General features: G+C 43.9%; 1 long non-coding RNA gene across 2 annotated transcripts in view; it reads left to right on the top strand.

Moving 5' to 3' along the window:
• The window catches only part of LOC103674972, a 7,191-nt gene extending 3,755 nt beyond the window's left edge, over nucleotides 1-3,436 (top strand). Inside the window, exons 2-3 of one of the 2 annotated variants that reach the window (XR_571755.2) lie at nucleotides 2,365-2,484; nucleotides 3,228-3,436. This is a non-coding gene — a long non-coding RNA (uncharacterized LOC103674972). The remainder of the gene's footprint in view (nucleotides 1-2,364; nucleotides 2,485-3,227) is intronic. The other variant, XR_571754.1, reaches the window with a different exon arrangement.
• Nucleotides 3,437-9,440: the final 6,004 nt, after the last annotated feature.

Raw genomic sequence — 9,440 nt, forward strand, 5'->3', positions numbered from 1 at the left:
CCCCCCCCCACCCAGTAAAAAACTATGACCAGCTGAGGAAAACAAGAGTATGAAATAGTGGAAGAAGAACGTTATAAGTAATAGTTATAATCACATGACCACTTGCAGAAAGGAGGAATATGATAGGATAAATCCTTCCTCCTTGCTTTAATATAAATGTATTTGGATAGACGATAGATAGATAGATAGATGATAGATAGATAGATGATAGATAGATAGATAGATAGATAAGAAAGAAAAGAAGGAAGGAAGGCAGCCAGAAAGAAAAAGAAGGAAGAAAGAAGATATTTAGCCAATTTTTCTTCTCTTCTCCTACTAACATGAGATATGCTCATAATGATTAATCTTAAATCTCAATATTTGAGTTTCACGCTATCAAAGTAGGAGTGTGACTCGGCTAGAAGAGGAAGAAATGTCACCAAGAGGTAAATAAAGGGACATAGGAGATTTTGTGTATCTTCTTTCAGTGTGTACCACGCTAGGCAGAAGCATGATTTCATTATTGTCTTTATTTAGAAATTAAGTCCCCTTAAAGAGGAGTGTAAAGATGCCAAGTTGATAAGGAATGAGCTGTGCTGGATTATGGTGTATTGACTTGGTTAATCTGGAAAATCCATTTCCCAGAATGCCCTTCCCTATGGCTCCAAATGAGAGCTAACCAAGAAACTTAGATGAGGTCTGGAAGATGGAAAGGAAGTAGTGGCCATTACTCACAAAAGGGTTCAAGCTCAGATAAGTGGTCAGAGACAGGCACAGGGCGCCCAGGGGCTTCTAGCTTTTCCTGACTCTCCTTCACTCAACTTCTAGCTCTTCTTCCTGTTGTCTGTTGACCAACAGTAGTGCCAGACCTAATACTGGAGGCTTGACTCTGGACCCACACAGGTGGCATTAAATGGGGACAATAGATTCCTAGACATCTCTATAAGCTTCCTCTTGGTGGTTCACTGACCAGTTAGACATGCTTGCCTTCTCAGATATTCCTACAAACTCTGACCTGTCCGCTCCCACCAGTGCTTCATGAGGGCTAATTAGTAATTTATTTCTTATCCTTTAGTTTGCCTTGCCAGACCTTTACCTCTGCTATTGTATGAGATCTAATTCCTATAATAAATCCATTCTCTCATAGCACTTATAGTGCCTCTACGTCTGTGGCTGACAGACTCATTGACTATTTAAAATTCCCCATGAATAACCTCTACTCTGCCAACACCTGGTGCCCTGAGTATCCCTGTGTTCTCATGTAGCCCTAGACGTTCTCATATGAGAAGGATCTAAAAGCATTTTGCTTGCTTTCTGGAGACTGGTTTCAAGGAGAAGAGTAGAGAATGCATATACTCTCTGTTATAAAAACTCCATGTAATTTTGGGCTTTTCATGTTAAATTGCTAGGCGTTAGGAGGATAGACAAGATAGTCCAATGTTTTATTGGACAGTAGAGTTAGAAGTGCCACAGAACTCTTTTAATCTACCTAATATAGGTATTATGAATAGTCAAGAAATAAAGCAAATATCCTTGCTAGTGGCACTAACTGTTCCTTATGAAACGTGCATTGTGAGAGGGACTTATTCTTGAATGTCATAGTATTTTTTCCTGAATATTAGGTACTTCCCCCACAAAGTACCAATACCCTTGGCCTCAGAGGAGAGTAAACTTATGTATCAAGTGCTCCTTATCTGTTCCTTTGGGGTAGAACTGGAAAGGACACCAAATCATCAACAGAATGACATTTTATAAAAAGGAGGCATCTCTGAAAGACAGTAAAAACATTTCCAAAAATGCAAATAAATGATTGGCTGGTCAAGTGCTCATTTCTGTTCGGAGTGTGGGCTATGGAGAAATGAGTGCATTTTCTGTGTGTTGTGGAATTACATCTCATGCTGTTTGATAGAATCTACAAGAGCTGTATTTGCCATTGTCCCAGCAAGAAACACATGTCACACGGGCCATGGAGACTTTAATGGAGAGACCACTACAGCACTCAGGGCAGGGTTAATGGAAACCAGTGAGGCCTGGTGAAGCAACCCTGGTCTAGCAACCGTGGAGAACCAGGGCCTCGACCCAACAGATGGAGAGGGAATGAGTGGTTTTGGGAACCTGGAGAACTGGAGGAAGCTGGGAGAGACAGCCTTAGACTGGTCGCTGCCAACCCTCAGCCCAACAGAGAGCTTCAATGTTTCCCACCCACCCATCCTTGCCAAAGTCAGTCATAAGCCAGAGGTCAAGGGCCTCTGGTGGGCACAGACCATAGAGATCAGCCTCCTACGGCATCTGGCAGGGTGAGGAGTGGATCTGGGGGCAAACGGAGAATGTGCACACAGGCCATTGCATCCGTATTTATAGGGGAGAAAACCAATCTTATTCCAGATGTAACCACCATGCTGTGACATGTTCCTGGGGACAGCTTCCCGCCGCGGACACGCGCGCTCTGCGTTCGTAGGATGCGGTCAAGCTCCTGACCGGTTGCACTTCCAGGTGAGCAAGAGTGTAAGTATTCATTCAGGTGGAAGCTCCTTGGTCGTTTTGTTTTGAAGTCTCCTTTGGATTTTGTCTTTTCGAAGAGCCATGAGGGCATAGATTTTTAATTAAGCTGCTGTGCATTAAAACTCACTGGCTGTTTTGGGACATCTACATTTGGGATGGCCCAGAAGAAAACACAGTCATTTTATTATTATTATTAGGAAAATTAGTTGAGCACAAAACCTACCCGTGAGGTCTTCCCAGTGACCTTTGGTATTCGTAAAAGAATTTAATTGGATATTGCTTTTTCTTTATTCACTATCGGAGTTTTTTACTGAACGTTACTGCCTTCCAAATACCAAATGATTCTAATGAGCAAAACAATTCAAGCCATTTTAATCAGATAAATGACATTCGATAACCACAAAAAGCCTGTGGACGGGCTTGTGCTGAGAATTAACCAGGGTTTCCCTGTGACGGTGGGCCCCGCAGCAGTCAGGCCTCACGTCCCTGTCCATGTGCTGGCGAGAGCAGGCTGGGATTTCCTGCGGCAGGAGGCAGGAGCCTTGGATTCTGTCACTGGCAACGGTGGGCCACTGCTCTCCCATTAAAGCTCTGGAGTAGTTTCTTTGTCCTTGATGAGACTCCTTGATTACTGTCCCCCTATGTCCGATTTTTGTATCTTCTGTCCATTTGATCATTCTCCTGCTTCATGCCTCTGCTAAGATGTTTATATCCAGGGTTCTCATTATCTCCTTGCATCTTTACAGCTTTGCCTGATGAATGACTATAACGGAGAATCCTGTTAAAGAGCAACTGTTTCTTGAAATTTCTACCAAGGTCCCTTCATGCAAAGAAAAGTGAATTTGCATTTCTAGGATTCAGGGGAAGTTTGGAAAGAGGGAGAAGTTGGATGCATCCCATTGTCAACAGGATATTCCTTTGAAGATTCATGTTTTATGGATAAAATTTGTATGGATTTTTCACTCTATATCATGATATCATTAAATGTAAAAATAATAGTTTCTATAAATCTGAAAGAATTGAAGTTCCATGAAGTTCCATGGGATGTATTTTTCCATGGCCTCGCATACCCCTTGACACCACTGTGGAATATTATCTGAGAAGCACAGATTCCATTAAATTAGCAGACATTAAACACACACATAGGCATGCATACAACTCCCAGGGTCCTGAGGCTTATTGACTGCTGGGAAACAAACTTTCTGGAAGAAAACTTATGCAGACCAGTCAAACCTTTATGTATGCTGACCCAGCAATTCAACAGTGGGAATTTGCCCTAGGAAATCAATCACAGATGCAGACCAACAGAGAGCTACAGAGGTGTGTGTTACAGGGACAGCTTATATGAGTGAAAAATCAAGAACAAAGAACGAAAATGTACAAGAGAAGTGAATCTGTTGAATATACTACGGTACATCCATGCAGGCTACATACTAGGTGTACGTTGGCTGATGCCCCTTTCCTGTCCTAATAATATTCAGATTTTGTCAGGGGACTCTTCCTACCTCCCCCTGCACCCAGCCCATATACTTCAAGAGATGACCAAACCCTCAGCTCAAGAAATAAACCCAGATTGGTTAAGCCCATCAGGCCATGCCAGTTTCTGGCACTGTAATTACTGGTTCAGAGAAAGAGGCCCAAACCAATCAGTCCAAGGCATTTCCTACAGCGCCTCCCCTTAGGATGGGCTTTACCTGGATCTTATGTTTTTCTCAATCTGGGAAGCTGGAAGGCTAAACACTCCATGTTCAAAATTCCTTGTGACCAGGTTTCTCCCAAGAAGTTCTCTCAATTGAATATACTCCTGTGAGATTTAGAAACTGGCAGAAGGTGGCCCCATCTTTCTGTGATAATGTGGACAGACATGCATGCTTGCCATTGCCCGCTTCTCCGAACTGTTTCCTTGTCTGCAAAGCAGGGGTCACATAGGGTACCCTGCATGGGAAACATGGTAGATGCTCTTCTGGTCTCTCTTTCAATATTTCTTTCCCGGACTTTGTGACCGTGGTGTCGCTCAACTGAGTGGTCAAGAATTCTTGGGTACAGATGGCTGTTTTCTCCAAGCCTTATGATGCCCAGAGTCAGGAGCCAGCCTAAGCCCCTGAGAAGCGGGTCTTGATATTCAGGTCACAGCACATCTGCTCAGACCCACGATGGCCACACCATGAATGTGGCTTCCTCGTGAACACAGACTACACCCGTCTGACAAATTTCCAGACAATAGAGAGATTCGATTTTCCCATAAGAGAAACCAAATAGGAACTCAGGAACCTGAGAGCTGTTCTTAGCCCTGATAGCTTTCTAATTGTGACCTTGACCTAATGCATTTACGCCTCAAGACCTCAGTTTCTTCATCAGAAGAAAGAAAGGTTTAGAAGAAGTATTCTCTGAAGTCCTTTCCAATTTTAGAAGCTCCATGCATTAGTGAGACAGAATGATTGGAAGTTTTTATGCAAACTCAATCTTTATGTAACCAAAGGTCAGCCCTGAGATGTTTTTATTTCATATACATCTCTTTAAACATGCCCTTTAATAAATTTGCCCGATGGTACAAAACATAAAAAATAACAATTAAAGTGTGTTGCACAGACTAGCAATGTCCAGGGCATATTGTAAATTGACCCCTATGAAAATTGCTGGCAGTTTATTTCATTTGACCCATAAATCAGCAATTTTATGTGACTCGATCTACTAAAATCATTAAAATGTAAAATTTTTAAATGTGTTTGTCTTGAACACCAACAGATGAAGAAAAAGCTGAGGATTTAATGTTTTTCTCTGACTTTACACATTGATGCCAAAAATTTTTAGAGTTATTTTCTCTTTTTGGTGGGGGACGGTGGAAGAGAAAATGATACTACTGTATTCTAATTTCTATAGAAGACAAAAAGATATCTGAGCCCCTTCTTTATCCTTGGGCCCGAAAGCTCTCCAGCTCATTCTCCCCTGCAAACGTGCCAGACGTGCATTCTCATATCCTGTCCTGTCGTGGTTTCCTGGGCATCCAAAGGTGGCAGTCATTCAAGGTTATGCGTTACTACGGGCAACCTGTTGCTTAGCTCCTTTTAATCCAATTCTTTGGCAAAGTAGCCTTAGGATCTGTGTCTATGCCAACGATGCTGATAATATTAAAATAGCGAACACTACATAGCACTTCTCATGTGTCAGGCACGTTAAATCGTTTTATCTTTACTTTCCTGCAACAGTTGTACTATTATGACCCACTTTATAGATGAAAAGACTGAGGCACAAAATGTTTTCTTGACATGCTCAAGATCACACCGCTAGCAAGTGGCCCAGCCAGGACCCCAGCCTCTATGACCCCAGGCTCTGCTACTCTCTGGTTAGGCTTCCAAACGCTGATTCGAATGTCAGTGTCATAGGCACCTTTCCAGAGTATTTCTCAGGACAGGGTGTCTACCTCCCTAATCACAAATATACTTTACAATGAATAAAAATGTATTCACTCACAATATTTATTTGTCCCAGTGTAGCTGACAAACTCATACTCCCCTGTGTCTCTGCATGGGATGGAGTGACGGGTCCTATCCCTGCAGCAGGTCACGATCTCCAGGTTGGGGGAGGAAGGCGTGGTTTCCACAAGTGTTTTCTCTCTGAGATTCTCATGTATCGCTCTAGGGATAACCCCCATTTGAACCCCCACCCTGGATACTGATGAAGAACCGAGTCTCCTTGGACCATTCCAATTGTTCGCCAAAGTTTAGGTGGGTAAAAGAGTATCATGTTATCTAATAAATTTACCAATAAAATTACTCCATCGATTCTTATTTACCTAGTACATTACTCACCTATCTCCTCTACATGGAAGAATTTTTAAACAGTAAACCCAGAGTCATTCTACCTTCAAATGCATGTTATTGTCTTCCAAGCCTCCCACTAAAGAGTTCTCTCACCGTTTCCTTGCCTCTGCCTTTTTCCCGGAAGGGTTTGGTGATTGGTCTTTTGCTCTGAGTCACTATGAAACCAGGCTGGATAACTGGTGGACCCTCCTGTCCCGAGCATGGGGGACCGTGACTCCTCCATTCAAGTGTGAGAGCAGCAGGCGAGGCGCCTTGCAGGACTGCTGGAGGAATTCACCCGGAGCCCTGGCTCCATGAGTCCTGCGAGAGGGGACCGCTCATTCCAAATGCAAACAATAAAACTTTAATCACCCCAGGCTCATAAGAACCCGCAGGTAGATGATGGACTGTCTGTAGAACTTGGCTATTTTCCTTGGATGCACTTTTGAATCTGAGAAATTTGCACATCTTTTTCCTTAGCAAGCAAGTTATTTTAAGAAAAGAAAATGCACTCACCCATTTAGCATTGTAAATATGAGGTAAAACTTTGTCTTTCAGCAGGTGGGGGTTTTGTGACTTTTTTTCACTTTACTCATGGGGTAACATCTGTCCCTAATTTACCCACAAATATTCTCTTAGGAGCTCACTGGGCTTGGGTATCCTATCCCTAAGTCGGCAATGATTTTCCTGCTGTCACGAGGCCCGAAAGGACATTATCTGATGGTGTCCTTGGTGGCTCCGGGGCAATGAGTTGAAAACATGCCCATGGTTATCCTTTGCCTTCTTTATCCAGACTGGGGTCCTTTCATAGCCCCATCTGGAATGCTTGGCTCCGGGATAGAAAAGGACAGATTCCTAGCAGATGGTTTATCAGAGGACCTGGCACATGGTTCAGCCAAGAAAACCTCATCTAATACCTTTGAGTTTGGGAAGCTTTAGAGCAAAGAGTAGCTCCAAGCCTTCTGCACAACCAGGAATGTTTTGCTTATTAGATTTTTAAAACGACGCGCAAGTAAGTACCCAGACAAGGGCGGTTCTGGGGATCTAGCACTGCAGACCACAACAAGCTGCCGTATCCCCTTAGGCCAACTTGACGGCATCTATGAAGTTTGGGGTAGGGCCAGCGCCTTGGGCCTGAAAGGAATGAGGCTAATCCTAAAGGATACCAGGCATTTCGACAAGTGATATTTTAATTTAAAAGCTGCGATTCTGATCAGCGTGAGATGTCTTGCGTATCTAGTAGGCTCCTCAGAATGATTATGCTCCAACCGGCCTTCCGCAGTCTTCCCCATCTCAGTTCAGGGCAACTCCCTCTTTCCATTTGCTCAAGCCATTCAAATACCCGGTTATCGCCCTGGTTGGAGCTGCCATCAGCTAGCAACTGGGTTATTGCAAGTGCCTCCCATGAGGCACTCAGGCCCCCAGTGTTACTCTTTTTTTTTTTTTTAAAGATTTTATTTATTTATTTGACAGATATAGAGACAGCCAGTGAGAGAGGGAACACAAGCAGGGGGAGTGGGAGAGGAAGAAGCAGGCTCATAGCGGAGGAGCCTGATGTGGGGCTCGATCCCATAATGCCAGGATCACGCCCTGAGCCAGAGGCAGAGGCTTAACCGCTGTGCCACCCAGGCGCCCCCCCAGTGTTACTCTTAGTAATCTATTCCCTGCATAGCATTTTGAGTGAGACTGCCAAAATCCATGTCCCAACATGTCACTTCTCCCCTGGAAACACTCCAGTGGCTTCCCATCGCACACATTGTGGAAGTACCCACAGGCCCGCAAGGCTTTGTATGACGGAGCCCCTTGGGTCCGCACTGATCTCTCATCGCTCTTCCCTCTCATTCTGCTCCAGGCACACTGGCCACCTTTCTGGCCCATGAACTCTCAAGACACAAACCCATCTAGGATCTTTGATCTTGCTGAAGCGCTCTTCCCGCAAATATCCAGCTCATTCTGCCCTTCCCCTCCTTCCTTCCCACTTTCCACTTAATTTTTTTTATGGTATTTGTCACCATCAAATATACTATATATTTTTCTCATTTTCTTTTTCCTGTCTTTCTCTCTTTGTCCCCAGTTTAAAAAATCATTATTATTTCCATCTTAACAGCACCAAGAACAGAGCTTGACAGAGTTAAGTGTTCCAAAAATATTTTTTTGGATAAATGAATCATATATTTCCCAAATATGTGTCAGGCATTGTACTAATTGCTAGACATACAATGGTGAACAAAATAGACAATGATTCATGACCTCGTGGATCTTAAAATCGAATGGGCAGGGAATATGGTCATTTAATAATTAAACCCAGAAATGAGAGTTGAAGCATTTTAAGAACTTGAAGAACTGGAAAATGCTGAATGAAGCTGCAAAGTGTGGTTTGAGAAATGACACTGTGAGGCAGAAAGCAAGCTACGTTAGGTCTGGGGTGTGACCCCAGCCATGAGAAGCCATTGAAGGCTTTTAAGCAGGTGAGTGATATTAGTCCCACATGCACTTTGTAAAGTCCTTTCCGGCTGCAGTGTGAGAATGGATTGGAAGAGGTCAACATGGATGCAGGGAGATGTGGTAAGAGGTGATTGCCATAGTACAGGCGAGAGGTGACGGTCGAGGACCAGGACAGTCTGCATTAGACGGGCAGGAGCCTAGTGCCAATCTGCATAGGATTTGGGTGGATTGGGGCGGTTAGGGAGTAGGAGGGGTCAAAGATGAATCCCAGGTTTTGCTTTGAACAGCAGGTACAGGCCATTTCCTGAGAAGCACGGGGGGTTTGGGATGCAGAGTGTAAGAGTGGGAATGGGGCAAACGTCATGAGTCAGCTTCTGACATAGACATGTGCAACGTGCCGTGGTGACATCCCTGCTTAGGAGCAAGTCTGAGCAGGAGTGACAGATGAAAGAGTCCTTAGTTTATAGATAGATGGTGATCTAAGTCATTGGGGTGGATGGGATCACAAAGAAAGAGTTAAGATGAGTAAGGAAGGAGTTCTGGGACAGAATGCCCCCTGATTTCGCTATCCCAGACTTGATTAGGTAGGTAGAAAAGCTACCATGGAGTTAGGAGAAAAAACATTGTGTCAAGGAAGGCAAGGGAAAGGAGAATTCTACAGATATGATTAAGAGATCAAGCAAGGCAGGGCTGCAAGTGGAATTCACGACGCGG

Source organism: Ursus maritimus, unplaced genomic scaffold (genome assembly GCF_017311325.1).
Source record: "Ursus maritimus isolate PB19 unplaced genomic scaffold, ASM1731132v1 scaffold_12, whole genome shotgun sequence".
Lineage (NCBI taxonomy): Eukaryota > Metazoa > Chordata > Mammalia > Carnivora > Ursidae > Ursus > Ursus maritimus.